This window comes from Choloepus didactylus, chromosome 4, assembly GCF_015220235.1.
Source record: "Choloepus didactylus isolate mChoDid1 chromosome 4, mChoDid1.pri, whole genome shotgun sequence".
NCBI lineage: Eukaryota > Metazoa > Chordata > Mammalia > Pilosa > Megalonychidae > Choloepus > Choloepus didactylus.
Window position 1 is genome coordinate 155,668,024 of NC_051310.1, and position 21,843 is coordinate 155,689,866.

General features: G+C 37.5%; 1 non-coding gene across 1 annotated transcript; it reads left to right on the plus strand.

The window, feature by feature from the left end:
• The first annotated feature begins 21,490 nt into the window (after nucleotides 1-21,490).
• LOC119533528 lies at nucleotides 21,491-21,597 on the plus strand. The gene has a single exon (XR_005216657.1). It is a non-coding gene; the product is annotated as a U6 spliceosomal RNA (small nuclear RNA).
• The last annotated feature ends 246 nt before the right edge of the window (nucleotides 21,598-21,843 follow it).

The window sequence follows — 21,843 nt, forward strand, 5'->3', positions numbered from 1 at the left end:
ATAGGGAAAGGGTGATCTTGGCTTGGATCTGCAGTTTTTACTTACAGATTTTGTGCTGCAATCTCAGGCATTCCTCCCAATTCAGGTTGGTGTATGATGAGTGAACAGTCACATTTGTCCCCCTGCAGTTATTCCAGATTATTTACTTGTTGTTCCAGGGGACAAGCTAGCTTCCTGTCTTCTCTATGCCATCATCTTCTTCCCTCATAATTTAGATATTTTAAGGTGTTATCTCTGGAATTTAGGCTCTGAGCCATCTGTTCCTTAAGGTTTTATCCAGTTAGGGTTATGGAAGAGCTTTTCTTGAATGCCAGGAGCTAACAAAAAATAAAAAAAAAAAAATAAAACTGTGCAGGCACTGTCTTTCATGGCTTATACAGCAAAAGCAAAGGGATTGCCTTGGTCCTTTCTCTGCATGTGTCTTGTCTTGGGCTCTGTGTTTTGCCTTAGTAATTCTGTTGCTTCCATGGATATAAATGCCCCCTTTTCCCTTAGAAACAGTTTCCTCATGGAAACAAAGTCACAAAACCACCAAGGCAGACCTCAGATGCTTCTCCATTCATCTTCTGCCCAGGGCTTCCTCTAAAAGCTGGCTTGTCTATTTAACACATTAAGTAAGGGAATTCTCAGCTAGGATGCCCAGCTGGTCAGAGAACAGACTTCACTATCCTGTACACATTCATATCTCCTGGCAAGGCCATCCAGTATGTGTGGGGAAATGCAAACATGCCAGCTAGAGGTCAGAGCTACACAAAACTTCTGGTTAAACTTCTTGTTAGGTTGCTTCTTCACAATTTGCAATGTGATCTAGAATATGAGTCACAATATATCTTTATAAGCACCGTAAATGAGTACTTAAGTCATCTATTTGTACATTTCAGTTTGTATTCTAGTTATGTTATCTCAGATAGGAGAGTTAAGTCTCCACTTTCTCATCTGAAAATATGTGTAGTAACACTTGTCTAACAAATTTTGAAAGATTTCAAGGGATGATGCCTGTGTAGGGTTTATGGCAGTGTCTACCATGAACTTAGTCCTCCACTAAAATGTTAGCCCCCTTAGGATGGGGATTTTTATCTGTTTTATTACTTACTAAATCCTTGGTGTCTAAAATATGTCATGTCAAAAAAAAAGGTACATGATAAACCTTTGTTGACTGAATTAATGGTAACATTTTTGTGCTAATGACAGTGGTATGTATTATTTATTACCAATTCAAAAAATGTCTTTCAAAAGCCTACTGTTTGGCAAGTATGTGCTGAGGAAAAGCAGAAAAAGACCCCACTCTCATGCAATTATACTCTCATAATGGAAGTAAGGCAAAGTATTTGGGCACAGATGCCAGTATGGGTAAGTGTAAAAGGTTATAAAATTTCTATTCATATTGCTTCTATTTTCTCAGTGAGATATAAAGCCAATGAACCACTGAGCATGTGGATGTCTGAGGATTTATTGGACATGTGAAATATGCACAGAGTTTGTAAGCAGAAGAATAGGAAAAGATATGCTATGCAAATCATGCTAACACTAGTCAAAACAGAGTTGATATATTATACTCATATCAGACAAAATGAGCTTATAGGGAAGGAAAATTGGTAGAGGTAAAGAGGGTTGTTTAAAGATAATCAAAGTTTTTAATTTGAAGGACCTTATCAAGAAAGTGAAAAGCAAATCTATAGAACAGGAGAAAACAGTTGCAAATCATATATCTGATATGTTTTCATTACCCAGAATACATGAAGAACTGCTTTGACTCAACAACAAAAGAATAAGAAACCATATTTTTAAAAGGGTAAGAGACTTGAATAGATATTTCTCCAAAGAAAATACACAAATGGTCAGTAAGCATATGAAAAGATGTTCAAAATCATTAGTCATAAAGGAAATGCAAATCAAAACCCCAAATATGTACCACTTCACACCCATGAGGATAGTAATTATTTTTAAAATGGAAAGTAACAATTTTTGGCAAGAAGAATTTAGAGAAAAAATGCAAAGAATTTAGAACCCTTTCAGATTGCTTTTGGGATTGTAAGATGTAGCCAAAGTAGAAACATTTTGTCCATCCCTGAAAAAAATTAAACAAAATTGAAAAGGGAGTGGCCAGAGGAGGCAGAAATCAGGAAGAGGGGTCTGTCTGGGAGACCCTCTATCTGATTTTGCTTGACTCTGCAAGGGCTGAATCAAAGAAAAAGAAAAGTAAACTCAAAGATCAGAGGGAGATTTCCATACTTGACGTGCCATTCTGGACTGCCACCCCTCCCTGGTTCCCTTGCAGCCTGGGAGTCACACAGACACAGCAGGGCCCAGGTCCCTCCTGCTGGGGATGCAGACTATAGAGCTATGCACAGCAGTGAGTTAGAACCCCAGGCATACCCAGGAACAGAGTCCAAGTCTGCAGAAACCCAGGGGGACCACAAGCAGCTGAGGAGTGCCACATAATAAAGGGCCTCCTGGGGAATGGTGGAAAGACCCTGGCAGAACTCTTGCCATGAGATGCATACACTCAATTCCAGCTCTATTGGCTGGATTACCTAAATGCAAACAGACCTTTCTAGATTGACCCACCTTTCTGGATTGACCTCATCTGGGTCCCTCGGGTGGGATACTTAATGGGGAATAAACTGGAGGACTAAAGGACTCACAGAATAAAAAGGAGGTGGAAGAACTGAGCTGCTGTAATGCAAGAGGGATGTCAGAACTGACAAGTGTATGGAAAGGGGGCACTGAGTGAGGGAAAGAATTTAAACAAATCATGGGACCTGGGGAGAAATTCTGCACAAAAACAAACAGGACCGTTCAAGATTCCCAGAGATGGAAACAAGGAAAGGAACCCTTCCAGAGGTGAAACTAATGCAAAAGAATTGCAATCTTAAAAATCATACTACATATCTAGGGCAAGAATCAGATGAAGCAGAGCTGAGAAAACTTGAATAGTTAAACAAAATGTGCAGTGTAAGTTTGATCAAGTATCAAAGAAAAGCCTTAACAAAAAGTCAATCAACAGTAAAACCCAAGATAGGAGGGAGAAACTGACCATTAGCTTTAACACAACAATAATCATATGCCCAGTTATGAGCAAAAATTTATAAGCCATACTAAGGAACAAGAAATATATGGATCAGTCAAGGCAACAAACTGAAACTTCAGAGGAGACACAGAATTTGGAACAACTAATCAAAGAAGTTCAAACAATTCTTCTAAATCAATTCAAGATGAGAGAAAATATGCACATAGAGCTAAAGGATATTAAGAAGACAATGTGTGAGTGTAAAGAAGAATTTGAAAGTTTGAAAAGAAACAGAAATTATGGGGATGAAAGGCATAATAATGAAGATTAAATATACACTAGAAGAATAGAGCACTAGATTTGAATAGGCAGAAGAAAGAATCATCAAAGCAGAGGACAGTACAATAGAAATCATACAGTCAGAACAAAAGAGAAAAGAATAGAAAGAATTGAGCAGTCTCAGGGGTTTGAGTGACTGCATGAAGCATGGAAACATATGTATCATGGGTGTCCCAGAAGAAGAAGAGAAGGGAAAAGTGGCAGAAAGAAACATTTGAGGAGATAATGGCCAAAAATATCACAACTCTTATGAAAGACATAAATATACATGTCCAAGAAGTTCAATGCATTCCAAACAGAAAACCTAATAGACCCACTCTGAAACATGAGATAATAAGAATGTCAACTGCCAAAGATAAAGAGAGAATTTTGAAAGCAGCAAGAGAAAAGCAATTTGTCACTTACAAGGAAACTGCAATAAGATTAAGCACTGATTTGTCATCAGAAACCGTGGAGGGGAGAAGGCAGTGATATGATATATTTAAGGTACTGAATATGATATATATATTAAGTACTGAAAGTGGAAATTATAATGGAGATTAAGTTGAATTGAAGAAAAAATTTTAAAATTATATTTATTGCAAAGTTCAACTTCTGCTCAATCATGATATTTTTCCATCATACCTTCTCAGCTAGAACCTCTCCAGGAACTGTAGGGGTGTGTTTACTTCATTCCTATTTCTTTCTGGGCTGTGTTTTTCCCTTCTCTATCTCATGTCTCCATATGTTCATATCTTTCTATCTTATGAGAATTTTTGATATCTTTCATCTCTTTATTGCTTTTACTGTTATGGATCTAGACTCTTCCCTTTTATATTTCCAAATCTCATTTCTTCAGGGATTTAGAAGAGGTAAGAGGAGAGTACAAATGCTCAGTCTCAATTTTGAATGAAAAACTTATCCTGTACCATTTAATATTTCAAACTGACTGTATATTTGGTCTTACATGTGAAAGAAAATCTACAGGCAGTGTCAAGTAAATCTGTGGCCCAAGGAGAGAACTGATTCCAGCTGGTACAAGTCAATGGAGTCTTCAGAGTAGAGTGAGCTGTTCTGACTTTCTGAAATGGATTCCTGGTGGCTTTATTTTTGTTTCACCTAAGATTTTTAAAATTTCTCTCCTTATTTATTCATATCTTTGTCATGTTTCAGTGGTCTCCATGCTAAAATAATGAGTGGGGAAGAACTCTCCCTCTAGAGTTTCTTCTTTCTACTAGACCCAGAGCAGACTGTCTTTGTTTTATCATCTTTGTCTTTCACGCTCCTGAGACTTCTCTTTGCTTAACTATGTTAAGTGTCACTGTCAAACTACTCCCATCTCTTATACCTCCCAAAACATCTCTCACTTCTGTTCTGCCAGTTTCACTCCTTCTAGCCAAATAGAGTTCATATAGGTTTAATTTTCCTTTTCTCAAATTCTTTCCAAAATGACTTATTCATATGCCATTAGTTTCCTTATCTTCTTATTCTGCTCTGTGATGCTTCTCTGTCAATGTCCTTCTTAATGTGGTCCCATATTCTACCATAACATTTAAGCCTATTCTGACCATTGACACTTGGAAGAGGACTTTCATTTTATTTTTTAAAAACATGTGGTGCCTAGTGTATATACAAGCTGGAATATTGAGTGGCTGCAGGAAGGAATGAAGTCATGTGACATGCAACCAGGTAAATGAAACTTAAGGATATTATGTTGAATGAAATAAGCTGGAAAAAAAAGAATAAATACTATGTGATCTCACTGTTATAAACTAACTATAATGCACAAACTCTGGGAGTTGAATTCAAGAGCATAGGTTAGTTATCAGGGGATAGAAATGGGTAGAGAATGGAAAATAGATGACTAAGGGGTACAGAATGTCCAAATAAGACTCATTGTAAAGTCTCCTAGACTGTAAGCCCTTACAGCAATCACATCTATTCTTGAGTTTTAACTGTTATTTCTCAATTCTGAGATGCTGTGCTCTTTGTGTATAACTTGGTAGCTCCCTGGAACATTGGGTATCTGTGTGACACCTAGACTCAGAATTAGAGTTCTGCAGCTCTGAAAGTCAGCATTACTCCATACAGCAACTGTTAAAGAAACTGATAAAGAGATCACATTTCAATTAGAGACATGAATGAAATGGACCTGGTTAAGACTAAGGTAAATCAGAATACAGGATGAAGGATGATATTGTCTTGTTTTAAAACTTCAACTTCTGTGTGAGTCCAAAGAAGACATGCTTACTTGGTCCAAAATTTAAATTTTCTGTAGCACACTATCTAATTTATCCTGTCTGGACAGTTTATTTAAACAACCTAACTACATGGAACCTAGAATAGAGAAAGTGTTCTTATTATTCTGTACAGGTTAATGTAATACCCAGATACATTGCGGAGTGTTTTGGGCAGAAAATAAAAAATTTTCAAAGTCCCATTGAGAGGCTGGGCAAAAATGTGAAACTATTATATTTCCCCACCTGGGAATTTCTGATATTCTCTCAAGCATTAGGTACTCCAAATTTAATAAGCCAAGCCCTCAATCTTGAGGCTTACCCTTATGAGACTTATTTCTGTAATGTTGAAGTTAGGCCTGCTTGTAATTATGCCTTCACCCCCTGAGCCTCTTTTGTTGCTCAGATGTGGCCTCTCTCTTTAAACCAACTCTGCAAATGTACTCATTACCCTCCTCCCTAAATGGTACATGACTCCCAGGGGTGTAAGTGTCCTTGGCAAATGGGACATGACTCCCATCATGAGCCTGGCCCTGGCAGCATGGGATTGAGAATGCTTTCCTGACCAAAAGGGGAAACATAAACGGAAAAAAATGAAGTTTCAATGGCTAAGAAATTTCAAATAATGTTGAGGGGTCATTCTGAAGGTTACTATTATGCCAGCTTTAGCCAAATATTGCAAAGTACCACAGTATTCCTGAAAACCCTAGGGAGTGCCCTGGGCTCTATCTAAGTCTCTATAAAAGTTCTTTTTGGGAGGTTTATTTTTTTTCAGAAACTTAAGGCCTCCAGATAGATCCTATGCCAGATAAGCCCTGAAGCCCAGAGGTACCATTCTCTTCAAGAATATCAACCAGTTTCATTCACCTAATGTGTAAAGTCAACATCCATTTGCAACATGAAGAATTTTAAATGGTCATTGCCCAGATATCCCTGATGATTTAAAGAATAATTAAATGAGAGGAGGTATAATTCAGAAATTAAGATTTAACAAATGACTGCCACTACTGAGTCATAATATAGATATTTCTTTTTAGTGTCTAGGGTTTTAGAATAGACAGGAGGAGACACCTGAAGTTGTTAAACTGTAATCCAGTAGCCTTAATTCTGAAAACAATTGTATAACTATATAGCAAATGAACAACAACAAAAAAAGTCTGTTGTCCATATTTGTATGGATCTACTTCTGGATGTATTCTGTTCCACTGATCTTGTATCTGTCTATGACAATACTACATGTCTTAGTTAACCTACCTCTATTGTAAGTCTTAAAATTGGGTACAGTGCAATATTAATGGTCAATAAGGGGTTGGGGTGGTGTAAGGAGTATGGGATGTATAGGGTTTTCGTTTTTCTTTTTCTTTCTTTTTCTTGAGAATTGCAAATGTAATAAAAATGATCATGGTGATGAATGCACAACTGTGTGATGATATTGTGAACCATTGCTTGTATATTTTGGATAGATTGTATGATGTGCAAATATATCTAAATAAAATTGCATAAAAAACAAAACGTGGTACTTAATATATTCTCATAGCCTTATAAATATTGAACTTGTGGAGAGTGCTATTTATACCTTCTGCTTGACAAATAAATGTGTTGCCTTTATAAATTTGCCTCAATTGATTAATTAATGACATATTCCAGGCTTAATAACTAAAATACTCCATGTAATTTACTTATTCTTTCTTTTAGCACTAAATAAAGGAATAATCTCTTTCCCCAATTCTGATGCTCACACCCAGCAGCACAGAGTCATCTGAAGCTCAGCTCAGCCTCAAACAGTTGATATTATTCCCTCTGCCTCATCAATGGTTTTTAAAAACAAAAGAGTATCTCAACAGTATTCCAAAGTATAGACCAATTTTAAAGCAAGTAAATTATTCTTGTATTTTTATAAAACTTCCATTTCTCGTGGAGTTCAGAGCTAATACCAGGTACCACAGAAGGTGGCACCATCACAGATTCAAGAAGGAAAAAACATATTCTATGAAAATTTCAATAACATCTCTGGATTTAGAGGAAATGATGTGGCACACACGGGACCTCTCAGTTTTTGCTGCTGCTGAGCACTACCTCAGCTCTTCCTCCCAGCAGCTACACTGCACTGAGGTCTCTGCACAGGGACCCGTGCTGAGAATAAGAGGCCAGAAAATATCCAAACCCATTAAGGGAAAGGCTCTTCCTCACGGTTGTTGGGACTTGCCATGGCCAGGGACTGCGTCACCCCCACTCCCACCCCGTCCACTCCTCCCAGCAACAAGGAATTTGTGACACAGTCAGTGTCACCAGTGCCCTGCTTGTGCAGGGACCGGTCAGCCATGCTCCAGCTCCTCCTCCAGCTGTTGGAGCTGATTAGTGCTCTGCCACAGAAGGGACCATGTTCTAATTGAACCCTCATCAGATTCCATTTTTGCACAGCTTTACTTAAACATTTTTACCTTTACTTTTTATTTATCTTTTGATGCTGCAGGAGGAACCAGGGCCCAGGCAGTGACCCAGCCTGATGCCCTCGTTGCTGTGGCTGAAGGAGCCACTCTGGAGCAGAGGTGCAACTATTCAGCCTCTTTTCTACCGCCTCTCCTCTGGTGTGTACAATACCCTAACCAAGGCCTCCAGCTTCTCCTCAAGTATGTAACAGGACATCGCGGTTAAAAGCATCAAAGTTTTCCATGCTGAATTTAGGAAGAGTGCAACCTCCTTCCACCTGGGGAAAGCCTCAGCCCAGAGGAGTGACTTGACTGCATACTTCTGTGCTGTGAGTGACAGTGCCTGGGACTGCAGGGGGAGCTGAGAGCAAATCCAGAGGGAGATGGGGGGTCTTCAGTGCCTCAGAAACTCAACCTGGGGGGATTTCAATAAGGTCTCTTGTTCTGGGAAGGCAGATGCAGCAGGGCTGACTGAGCCCTGGGGAGTATTTGTCTCCTGGCTGTTTCTTCCCCTCAGTGAAGTGCCTCATTCAGATACAACTTGTGGCAGATAGAAATCTGCTGGTGATGTTCTCCAGGAGGGAACTCCCCACAAAATCCCCACCATGATCTGAAGAAAGGACATCCTAAAGTGTCAGGATTTTAAGTGAAAAACAAGAATGTTTAAAAAAATAATTTCTGGACCTCATTGTGATAATTAGTGCTGCCACAGTGTTGATTAATATGTGGGAAACTGAAGAACTTCGCTGTATTGTCATGTTAGTTCATACCTTGCACAGCAGAGATTCTCCATTGCTGCAGCCTCGATTCTCAATCTGGGTGTAAGCTTAACTTCTAGCATATGGATAAAGTCTCACTGTGACATACTGACACTCTTAAAGTAAAACAGTCATTGGATACCTACATTTCTGATATCACGAGCTTTATACTGTCCACTTCTGTGAGGTAGCAACATAATGTGCAAACCCATCTGTTATGGGTTGAATTGTATTTCCAAAGGACATATTGAAACCCCAACTCCCAGTACCTGTGAAAGTGACCTTATTTGGAAATATAAATACACAGACAGCATCACATGTAAAAATAATGGGAATTGAGTATGTTCTGTTACCTAGTTAATATTATACCAAAGTCAGTTTTCTGGTTTTCACATTGTAGTATGGTTACTTAAGGTTATCACCATTAAGAGAAAGTAAACAAGTTACCTGGTACCTAGTATGAACTATTTTGAAAATTTCCCATGTGTCTAGAAATATTCAAAAATAAAAAGTAAAAATCTTCATGATTTTTCTTAACAGGAAAATCATTAAGAATCGGAAAGCTGCCAAGCCATGGTAGTGGATACAAATTTTCCAAAATTTTAATTTTTATGTGGAGGCTCAAATTTTATCATGGGGAGTGTTCTGGTTTGCTAATGCTGCCTTTTTGCAAAACACCAGAAATGGATTGGCTTTTATAAAGAGGATTTATTTAGTTACACAGTTATGGTCTTAAGGCCATAAATTGTCCAAGGTAAGTCATCTACAATAAGGTACCTTCACTGAAGGCTGGCCAGTGGTGTCCAGAAAACCTATGTTAGATCAGAAGGCACATGGCTGGCATCTGCTTGCTCCCAGGTTGCGTTTCAAAATGGCATTCTCCAAAATGTCCCTGTATCAGCTTCTCGGGGCAAACTCTTGGCTAGCACCTCCAAAGCATCAGCAAAACTCGGCTCTTAATGGCTGTCTTCAAAATGTCTCTGTAAGATAAAGCAGCATCTGGGCCTGTGTGGCTTTTTTTAAAGTACTCCAGTGATCCAATAAAGGCCCACCCTGAATGGGTGGGGCAACACCTCCATAGAAATAATCCAATGAAAGGTCTCACCCACAGTTGATTGAATCACATCTCCATGGAAACACTGGATCAACAGGTTTGAACCTAATCAACACTAATACATATCTGCCCACACAAGATTGTATCAAAGAACATGGAGTTTTGAGGGACATAATACATCCAAACCGGCATAGAGAGCAACCACTGTCAGTTGTTTTTTGAAATGAGATGCTCACTTCTTTCATTAAGAAAATATTTGCTAAATACCTAAATCTTTTTTTCTCTCAAGTCATGCTCTTAAGAAAAAAAAAAAAGGAATTCCATGAAAAGGCAGCTAGTTCAGCTCAGAACTCAGTTGCACCAGTGCTTTTCCTTGAGAAACCATCATACCTAGTACATCACTGATGTGCTTTATGTTTGCTTCCCATTTCATAATGCAGAGTATTTAGAAGATGTACACTCAATTGTCAAGATTTAAGAAAAATAGTTTTTACTTCATCAGAGAAAGTCTTAATTTTTTTCTTTTGTAAGTGTATGGTGGTACTGAATACATATATCAACTAACAGTATGCTTTAGTTTTTTATTTCATTTGGGTTAAGATGACAGCAATTGCATTTATACAATCACTGTAAATATGAAGACAGTGAAAAACCCAAACAATCTCTTAATGTTATTATGAAAATAGTTTTTGTCTCTCCAACCACCTGAAAGATTTTTGGGGTCCTCAGGGATCTACAGACCTGCACGTTGAGAACTGCTGTTCTAACATTCACACTTTCAGTGGCAAATAGTTTGATTCTCTTTCATGGAAAATTAAATTTTTCTTCTATGAGCTTACAGGATTTTACCTTTCATTTGATGTAAAAAAAATAATAATATCAGATTCAAAGTGCTGACTAAATGCTTAGTAGGTTTGAGGGGGTAGGGCACACCAACATATAACTATGTCCTGTCAACATTTATGAATTCTTACAGAAAGAGAAAAATTCACCAAATTTCCATATAGGAAGGAAAAAATGACACATGCAGATTATGTTTTTACCAAAGGCTATGTGAAAGATATGCTTTTTGAATATTCTGTAATCTGAATATCTGTTTCTCTGATTAATATTCTACTAAAAATAAAAGTTATTTTTCAGGCACTGTAAACTTTATAATTTACATCTTCTTATCCATTTCTTGTGGATTTTTACATTTGTTTATGTCTTTGCTTTACATTTCTTAAAAAGACTATAGTTTCTTACTTTTCTTCTTTCATCCTAGATATTTAATGTTTGTTGGTCTTATAAAGAAATTTCTTTTTTATTATACTGTTACGTGGTTATTATTGGGTAATTGCTTAATGAATATTTATTGGTAAACTTATCCTTTGTATTAATTTAAAAATAAATGACATTAGTTTTCAAGTATTTTCAAGTATTAATTTTCAACCAATTTCAACATTGGTTGATGGTTTGAATAGAAATACTTTATCTTAAAACAGAAGTAATTTATTTTTATTAATTTTAAATTAATTTTTGTTTTTGTTAATTATTTTATTTTTAATTGATTGGAACTTTATATCAGGACTATATTTTGAAATTTATTGACAATTTTTTCTTATCTTGCAAAATTATGTGGATTGTCTTAAACTTTGTGATTTTTTTTAAACTCCATGAATTATATTAATGGATATCTAATGCTGAGCCATCTTTGAGTTACTGGAATAAGCCCTATTTTTTATAGAGTAACTTTGTATCTTTTTTCTTTTGTTTCAGTTTTGAATGGGAAGCGAATTCTCATAGTTCAAAATTCAAAAGGCACAGTGAAAATTTTTCATTTCTTCCCAGTGAGCTAACCTTGCTGTTCTTTTTCCCAGAGAACAGTGATGTTACTGGTTACTTGCTGTGCTTCCAGATATATTTTATCCATAATAATATAAATAGTAAGAGAATTTGATTCTTACTTTTTTTGTGTGAGACACTGGACAAATCACTTAATTTTTTTAGGGTTGGGGTCACCTTTTAACTACTGTCTTAATTTGCCATTTTTCTATGTCAAATACCACACAAAGGTTGGCTTTAACAACAGGAATTTACTGTTGTGAGGTTTTGGAGGTTCAAGTTCAATTAGAAGGTACTGACTGGGCTTGCTTTCTCCTGAAGTCTGTAGCCTCCAGCAATTCTCTTTCACACGGTGATCTCTCTCTCTCCTGTATTTACTCCTCTGGTTTCTGCTGACTTCTGTCTTCTCCTTGTTTCTACTTCCACTTCCAATTCCCTTTACTTATAAGGATTTCAGCCATATTGGATTAAGACCCACCCACAGTCAGTTTGCCAACATCTTAACTACTAATAACAACTTCAAAGTTCCTATTTACAAATGGGCTTTCCTATTTACAAATGGGCTCACACCTGGAGGATGGAGGTTGGGACTAGAACTTATGTTTTGTTGTGGACAAGACTCAATTCCAGCAACTGCTATCTAAATTTCCTCACAAAATTTTTCTAAACTCCCTAACAGATAGCAGATATTAAAATGGAATCTTCTTCAACTACATCAGTTGCTTGCTCAAAAGGCTTCACTATTTCTTTTTCCCACTGACAAATATCCATATTTATTTTGGCAGTCATCCAACTCCAAACCATTTTTCTTGTCATATTTCCTAGCTTTCTCTAATCCAGATATTACTCCAGCAAACAATTTCTTCTCTCCCTCCCTCCCTCCCATCCCTCCTTTTCTCTCTTCCTTCCTTCTTTCCTTCCTTCCCCATCCTTCCTTCCTTCCATATTCCCCACTCCTCCTCTATTTTATGTACAGATATCTCAAAGTCAGTTTTAGAAACTTTAATAAAAAAAAATTCTATAGGATTTTTGCCAATCTTTTTGACTGCCCAACAAAAGACACATTTTTGTACAACAATTATGATTTTTGAGTAGTTAGTAACTAAATGTTAGGCCCAGCTTTAAATAGGTTATATTTTATCTCATTAATATCTTTTAACAAATTTAAAGAAATGGCATCACTATTATCCATTTTCCACATTTTGCAGTCAAGAGAATATAAGCACAGAGGGTATAGATAGCCACTGCATGGGCAGATCTAAACTCGACTTAAATGGTCTGCCTGCAAAATTTGTCTGGTACCCTCCTTCCTCCTGCCAGAGGCTGGAAATATCACATATTCATATATCCATTTCTCTGCGTAGATACATGTGGGTACAAAGCTGTGGCTCCCATATTGCTTCTGCATAAAAGAGAAAGACTAAGAGTTTCTTTACAGGGAATGGCAGTAATTGAAGCAGATGGAGATGACAGTTCCAGGGCAGCTGGGGCAGTGGAGTTGCAATGAGTCCTGCACCAGCAGCTGTAGTGGTACAACCTGCATCTGGAGTTCAGAAAAGGAGCCAGGGGATACTCCCAGGACAGTTCTCTGAAGCTACGTTCTGCATTGTTCGTTGACTTAAATGAGTCCAGTTCTCTGTCCATATTGCAGATTTGGAGGCAAACCCCATATTCATTTCTTTTATTCCTTTTCTGTTTGATTCAGCCAGAGTCAGTTTCTGTTGCTCACCATTAAGAATTTTAACTTGTATATAATTTCATTCCAGGAGTAGGCAAATTAGGAAAAAGAAGTTCATTTCTACATTATCAGAGGTTATAATCTTCTGCAAACATTCTTTCTTAATTGAATTCTTACTGAAATTAAAATGTATCACTTCTTACTCTAGGCTGGAACCTGAAGAGGAGAGTCTTTTCAAGTCATCATAACACCTTTCCTATCCTCTGGTGTGCCAGAAAGTGACTCACTTGCAGGGTATTGGGACATTTCTAAGAATCAGCACTAGAGTCAGACTGCCTGGATTCTAATTGCAGGTCACCATTAACAACTGTGTGAAGTGGACAAATTATTAACCTCTCTATCTTCAGTTTTCTCATCTGTAAATTTGGAATTAATACAGTATTTACTCTATAGAGGATGTTGTGAAGTTTAAACAAAATGATACATTTGAAGTCTTTAGGAAAGTGCCTGGTACCTGTCAGAGTAAAGTAAATAAATATTAGCAAATACCACTATTATCCTGGGGCTTTACATATTTTGGAACTCCTGCAATCTTTCCCAGCATGTGGTAAGGAGAAACAGAAGAGTTTAATAAAGGCAGAGATTGGAATAGCTTTAAAATTTCTTCTGAATCAGTCAGTGCTCTCTTCAACCAGAGCACATCTATTAGCATGATGATGTTGCCCCCACCAGGTGGCAGTGCCTCTCTCTTCTCAGACTCAACTACTTGGTTTGAAACCAGCATGTGTCCTATTTAAAGCAAAGGATTGAACTCGCCTCTGATTGGAGAGGTAAGACAACTGGATATCACTCCGGTGGTGGTGGTGGTGGTGGTGCAAGGTCTGGCTATACACCCAGTTAAGAGAACTGACTCTTGGAACATGGCTCCATTTTAGGTCCCAGAACTGAGTCTTCTGTGAGTGCAATTAGGAAGAAGAATGGAAAAATTCCTGGGAGTGTTTTTGGTGATTCTACGACTTCATCTGACCAGTAAGTTGTGAGCACTTGGTGATGGGAGCTTGAAGACCAAAGTTCTGATCTGAGACTGAGGGGTAAAGTGTTCTTGTTAATTGGAAATGTACAGAAGGTTAGGGAAGGCTATGCAAACACTGAGGGGTGAAAATGCAATGACTAACTGCTGCTCTCTGCCCTTGTGTTTCTGCCTAGGGGTGAAAGGCCAAGTAGAACAGAATCCTCATGCCATGAACACACAGGAAGGTGAAAATGTCACCGTGAACTGCCATTATAAAACCAGTATATACAACATACAGTGGTATAGACAAGATTCTGGTAGAGGCCTTTCCCTACTGATTTTAATACTTACAAATGAGAGGGAAAAACATGGTGGAAGACTAAGAGCCACACTTGATACCTCTACCCAGAGAAGTTCCTTGATCATCACGGCTTCCCAGACTGCAGACACTGGTGCTTACTTCTGTGCTGTGGACACACAGTGTTTACCAGGCACCTGCAGCCCCTACCCAAACCCTGCCTGAGCTGCTTCTTAGAAACCCTGATGGTAGGCAGAGGTAGCAGTTATGTTCTCCAATGAAGGAGAGTCTATCAACAGCTGGCAACATGAAAAGGAGTACCTTCTCAAATTGTGATTTTTTTGGAAGCAGCCTTGAGAGCTGCAAAGGTCACTAGATTTGGAGTAGAAAGAGAAATGCCAAATTCAGTTCTGCCAGTACTGAGTATATGATCTTAGCCAACTTTTGATTTCCTCTCCTGAAATGAAGGATTTTGATTGATGAGCTGAAAGTATCCTTCAATGTCCAATTTCCTTATGAATAAATAAAAGGAAGCACTGAACATTTGCTGAGGATGAGGATGGAGTGCTCAGTAGTATAAAGTCTCATCTGTCCAATGTGCAGCCTGCCTGAGATGCAGGTAGGCCTTTGAAGATGCATGAGATAATTCTTATATTCCTCTAATTTCTTTATAGAAAAGAGTAAATTCATCAGGCTTTGGAATTAGAAGAGGTCTAAGAACTCTTTCAACCTCAGCTTTCGTGTTACATCTGAGGGAGTGGAAACATCGTGTTGTTGAAAGAACCTAACTCTAGAGAACATAGATATGGATTTCAATCTATATTGCCTATTTTGTTATTTTATTTGTCCATTCCACAATGCTTTTGAGGCAACCAATAAAAATACATACAGACTAAGAATAAAAGTCATTGATGAGGGAATTATGGTAAATGAAAAAGAATTTGGAGGGTAATATACTAATGAGTAAAATTGACTCTCAGAAACATATTACTATATTAACCTAAGGAATGACTAAAAGTAGGGCTAAGTTTGGATCTAAGGTTCCTAATCATCAGAGCCAATGATGTCATTTATTTTCTGCTGTTATTGGATAAAAATCTTATTGTTAGAAGCATAGAATTTCTGTAATGACACCCAAAGTTTTTACAAGGAGAACCTTGTGTATTGTGGATGGTAATGTTAAGTGCTATTTAAGAACTGTCAGCATCTAGTGCCCTAAAAAATTAATAACACTCACTTAATTCTACTTTAGGTAAAATAACCTTGAGAAAAGTTGAAAAAATGTTCACAAAAATGTTCATTGCAATATAATATAGAATACTAAAAATGGGAAAAGACCTTAAGATTCAATAATTTGTGGATAGATAAATGCAACTTGCTATAAAATATAAGGGACTTATATTTTAAATCTCAGCATTTTGAAATGTTTGCAATGAAATGAGGAAATTCACTCAGTGAGTAGCAAAAAAGATCATTAGGTATTACTGTGGAGAGCTGCTACAACACAGGTGAAAGGCACAAAAAGAAAGTTTCAGCAAGTGATCCCTTTATTACTTGCACAGTATAAAGAGTCCAGAAAGGGCAAATAATCTCCTTGTCACTTACATAGCACAGAAGGTCCATAAGAGCAGAGGAAGATGTCCCATCTCTGCAGGTCTCTGGGTGTCCAGAACCGGTCCAGTCAGGGTGATAGATGGCAGCTCTGCAAGCCTCACTTTGTGTCAGAGAAGAGAGACAAATCTGAACTCTTTGAGTGTGGTTTTTATCCACTTCAAGGGCAAGAAGCCCTGCCACTAAGAATCCCTGTTCTGACAAGCATTTGGGGCTGCTTGTTGCTGATTTCTGGGTTAAGGTCTGGCTGGGCCCTTTCATTAGATTTTAACATCCCCCAGGTTGTGGAATGGCACACAATAGAAAAGGAGGTGGGGGTAGCAGAAGGCCTGCAGGGGTGCTTAGTGTGTGTTTGTTACCTCTCCAGAAAAGGAGGTGGGGGATAGGTGAGGTATAGGGGATTTCTTCCTTAGCAGGTGTCTGAAATTCCCCTAAAAGTTACTTTAACTATGCATTTAAGAAAATCTGGAATTTTAAAAGTGACTTTCTTAATTTAAAGAATTATGAGTAAAATTGTTTATTTTATATCTGCTTACACATTTTAAAATTCAGTATGTATTAGGGATTAAATCAGAAAGTAGTATTTTTTTAAATGGAGAACTCTGTCCATGCTTTGATCATGTCATCAACAAGTTTATAATTATTTAATCTTTCTTATCTGTATGCTTTTTCATTAGAACCCGATCGATTTTAAGCTCCTTGAGGGCAAGTTTGCCACACTATATTTTTTGTTATTCAAGACTCTTTAGTAAAGTTAATGGCTCATAATAAGTGCTCAACTAATGTATATGGATTAAACAAACTTCATGCTAGGAGGTGATTTAATTGGTCTTACATTTCCATCAATGTTTTATCCTCTAGTGAGACTCAATGACCCGGAATGCAATGAAAATTTGTGGTTTTCAATGATAATAAATTGCTTTAATTATATCTTAAAATATCCTAATGGGTAACAGTAAAGATTCATTGTATTACATTATTTCTCCACTTTAGAGGATAAAAGCATTTCTATTTCTTATGTAGAGAAGAGGACTGTCATAGAGCTAAGCCAGAGTCTTAGATAAGTATTGTATATGTTTATTTCAATATTTGGCTGCACATCTTGCATACTAACCTCTTGTTTCCTCACAGAAAGTTTAGCAGTGCTGTGAACCAGCATTTAGCTGACCTAAAATTTATGGGTTATCTTGACTGTGGCAAGTCATGAGCTAAATGATGTGCTATGGGAGAGCTAAACCTGTACCTCTCAATATCTATTGATTCCACATCAATGAATTTCCTTTTTTGAAACTGATGAAGAGTCAGGTTTACCAGGGTTAATTGGTCAGTTCTGAAATGACCTGAACAATTGTACTAGAGACCCAAACTAGCCCTGAAAGTTCAGTTCTCATTTATCACAAGATTAATGTCACATTAATCTCACATTATCTGAACATTCTTACCTCAATACTCTGTGCTGCAGCCACTTTCATCTCATTTTTCTTTTCTGACTATGCCGGGACTTTTTCCACATTTATATCTGCTGATCCTTCTGTCTGGAACCTTCCCCCTCCCAATTCAAAACTGCTTGCAAAGTTTGTTCATTCTTATCCTTCAGGTCTCATTTCAAATATTATAAGCTTGCAGAAAGACTTCAGAACTTCCCTAATCTTCCTGGATGAACTTAGGCCTCCTCAATTGCTTCCCCCTAACTCTGTCACTTCACACTCATTCATTCCTTCAAGGTAATGATCATGACTTGTAGTTATATTGTTGATTTGGTGTATTTGTTCATTGTCTATATTGACAATTAAGCTACAAGCTCCATGAGGGTAGGGGCTGTATTTTGTCTTGTTCTTGGCTATGTCTCCTGTGCTTAGGGCAGTGGTTGCACACAGTAGCTGTCAATAAATATTTGTTGAATTATTTGATGAATGAGTGAAAGAAAATGAGGCATCATTTCTTTTTTTTTTTTAATTAAATTTAGTTTTATTGAAATACATTCACACACCATACGATCATCCATGATACACAATCCACTGTCCACAGTATGATAACATAGTTATGCGTTCATCACCACAATCTATCTCTGAACATTTTCCTTACATCAGGAAGAACCAGAACAAGAATAAAAAATAAAGGTGAAAAAAAACACCCAAATCATCCCCCCAGCCCACCCCATTTGTCCTTTAGTTTTTATCCCTATTCCTCCACTCATCCATACACTAGATAAAGGGGGTGTGATCCACAAGGTCTTCACAATCACACTGTCACCCCTTGTAATCTACATTATTGTATAATTGTCTTCAGGAGTCCAGACTGCTAGGTGGGAGTTTGGTAGTTTCAGCTATTTACTTAAAGCTATTCCAATACATTAAAGCCTAAGAGGTGTTATCTATATAGTTCATAAGAATGTCCACCAGAGTGACCTCTCGACTCCATTTGGAATCTCTCAGCCACTGAAACTATTTCGTCTCATTTTGCATCCCCCTTTTGGTCAAGAAGATACTCTCAGTCCCACGATGCCGGGTCCACATTCATTCCCGGAAGTCATACTCTGCGTTGCCAGGGAGATTTACAGCCCTGGGAGTCGGGTCCCACGTAGGGGGGAGGGCAGCGAGTTCACCTGTCGAGATGGCTCAGTTAGAGAGAGAGAGGGCCACATCTGAGCAACAAAGAGGTACTCAGGGGGAGACTCTTAGGCACTATTACATACAACTTTAGACTCTCCTTTGTGCTAATGAGCTTCATAAGGGCAAGTCCCATGCTCGAGGGCTCAGCACATCAAACCGCCAGTCCCAATGTTTGTGACAACATACGGTAGGGGATCAGCATCTCAAAGTTTAGAGATAGGCTTTACAATTCAGGGATAGAGTTAACTGCTGTAAGAGCTTACAATCTAGGGACTATTACAATTATTGTGTCCATGTTAGGCTATGTTCTAAGATTCAATTCTGAGTTTATACATTGTAGTTAGTTCATGTTGGTGAGGCATCATCCCTCTCACCGTGTATTCTCCAACACTTTTACTCCTATATATATATTTTCCTACAATTTTATAGAATTATATTCACATACCATACCTTTATCCACAGTGTACAATCAGTTATTCATGGTATCATCATAAAGTTGTACATTTATCTCCACAATCAGCATTTGAACATACTGATTACTACAAGAAAAATTGTTTTTTTTTTTTAGCAATAAGAAAAAATGATAAAAAGAAAAATAACATGTCATACAATACAATATACTACTAAGGACAGCAAATAACACCACTACCAAGAATCCCATATTACTCCCCTATATCCCCTTCTCATATACATTTAGCGTTGGCGTATTGCTTTTGTTACATTTAATGGAGGTATATTATAATGTTACTGTTGACCATAAACTCCGGTTTGCTTTGATTATGTTTTTTCCTGTATACCATCCCTTTTTCAAATTTCTACATGGTTGACATTCATTTGCTTTCCCACATGCAAAAACATTTTTATATTTGTATATTTAGTAACAGTCATTGGCCACTCCAGTTTTTGCCACGTTATACAGTCCCAGTCTTTATCATCTATCTTTACCTCTGGTGTCATACATTCTCCTATCCCACCTCTTTCAGCTTTACTCACAGACATCTTTGTTCAGTGTACTTACAATACCGTGCTACCATCGCACAGTATTATGCTATCTATTTCTGGATCTATGCAATCAATCCTAAACATTCTGTATTCCTTCAGCATCAGATGGCTGATCTCTGCCCTCTTTCTATCTCTTGGTCGCCTGTGTTGTCAGCTTTTAACTCCCAAAGTTTGTTCATATTAGTGAGACCATACAGAATCTGTCCTTTTGTTTCTGGCTAACTTCACTCAACATAATGTCCTCAAGGTTCATCCACATTATTACATAATCCATGTCTTTGTTCTGTCTTACAGCTGCATAATATTCCATCATGTGTATATACCACAGTTTGTTTATCCACTCGTCCTTTGATTGGCATTTGGGCTGTTTCCATCTCTTGGCAATTGTGAATAATGCTGCAATAAACATTGGTTTACAAATGTCTGTTTGTCTCTTAAGTTTCAGTTCCTCTGAGTATATACCCAGCAATGGAATAGCTGGGTCATATGGCAAATCTATATTTAGCTTCCTGAGGAACCTCCATACTGTCTTCCAGAGTGGCTGTACCAATCTACATTCTCACCAACAATGAATAAGTGTGCCTCTTTCTCCACATCCTCTCCAGCACTTGTCATTTTCTGTTTTTTGGATAATGGCCATTCTGGTAGGTGTGAGATGATATCTCATTGTGGTTTTGATTTGCATTTCCTTAATAGCCAGTGAAGTTGAGCATTTTTTCATATGCTTTTGAGCCATTTGTATTTCTTCTTCAGAAAAATGTCTGTTCATGTCTTTTGCCCATTTTTTAATTGGATTGTTTGTCTTTCTGGTATTGAGATGCAGGATTCCTTTACATATTCGGGATATTAAACCCTTATCTGATATGTGGTTTCCAAATATCATCTCCCATTGTGTAGGTTGCCTTTTGACTTTTCTGACAAAGTCCTTTGATGTACAAAAGTGTTTAATTTTGAGGAGATCCCATTTGTCTATTTGTTCTTTGGTTGCTTGTGCCTTGGGTGTGAGGTCTAAGAAACCACCTCCTTTCACAAGATCTTTAAGATATTGCCCTACATTTTCTTCTAAGAGTTTTATGGTCTTGGTGCTAATGTTTAGGTCTTTGATCCACTTTGAATTAATTTTGGCATAAGGTATGAGATGGACATCCTCTTTCATTCTTTTGGAAATGGATATCCAGTTCTCCAAACACCATTTATTGAACAGGCTGCTCTTTCCCAGTTGCTTCAGCTTCACTGCCTTATCAAAGATCAGTTGTCCATAGATGTGAGGGTCTACTTCTGAACACTCAGTTCGATTCCATTGATCAGTATATCTGTCCTTATGCCAGTACCATGCTGTTTTGAGCACTGTAGCTTTGTAATATGCTTCAAAGTCAGGTAGTGTGAGACCTCCCACTTCACTCCTCTTTCTCAAGACATTTTTGGCTATTCGGGGCACCTTACCCTTCCAAATAAATTTGGTTATTGGTTTTTCTATTTCTGTAAAGTAAGTTGTTGGGATTTGAATTGGTATTGCATTGAATCTGTAAATCAGTTTAGGTAAAATGAGGCATCATTTCTTGACTTCTCTCTGTGTTTCAATAAGCCCCAAACTCCTTGGGAATGTGTCAAAAAGAAAAATTGAAGACACCTTCAAAAGATCTTGGAGTGCTTGCTTTGGCAGCACATATAATAAAATTGGAATGATGCAGAGAAGATTAGCATGGCCCCCGTGCAAGGATGACACCCAAATTCATGAAATGTTCCAAAATTAAAAAATAAAAAAGATCTTGGAAAGCATTAAAGCAAATTTTCAGACCAAGTCGTTATGAATATTTGTCAAAGTTTTATTTCAAGCTTGCTGAAATGGAAAAACCTCCTAAGGACACTAATTTACAGATTTTCCATTGGTAGAGACATTTTAAAGAAAACCAGATTAAAAAACAAACAAAAGATAAAAAAAAAGAATGGCTGATTAAAGATTATTAGGATAGCTAGAAGTTTGGTTAAAATCACCATGT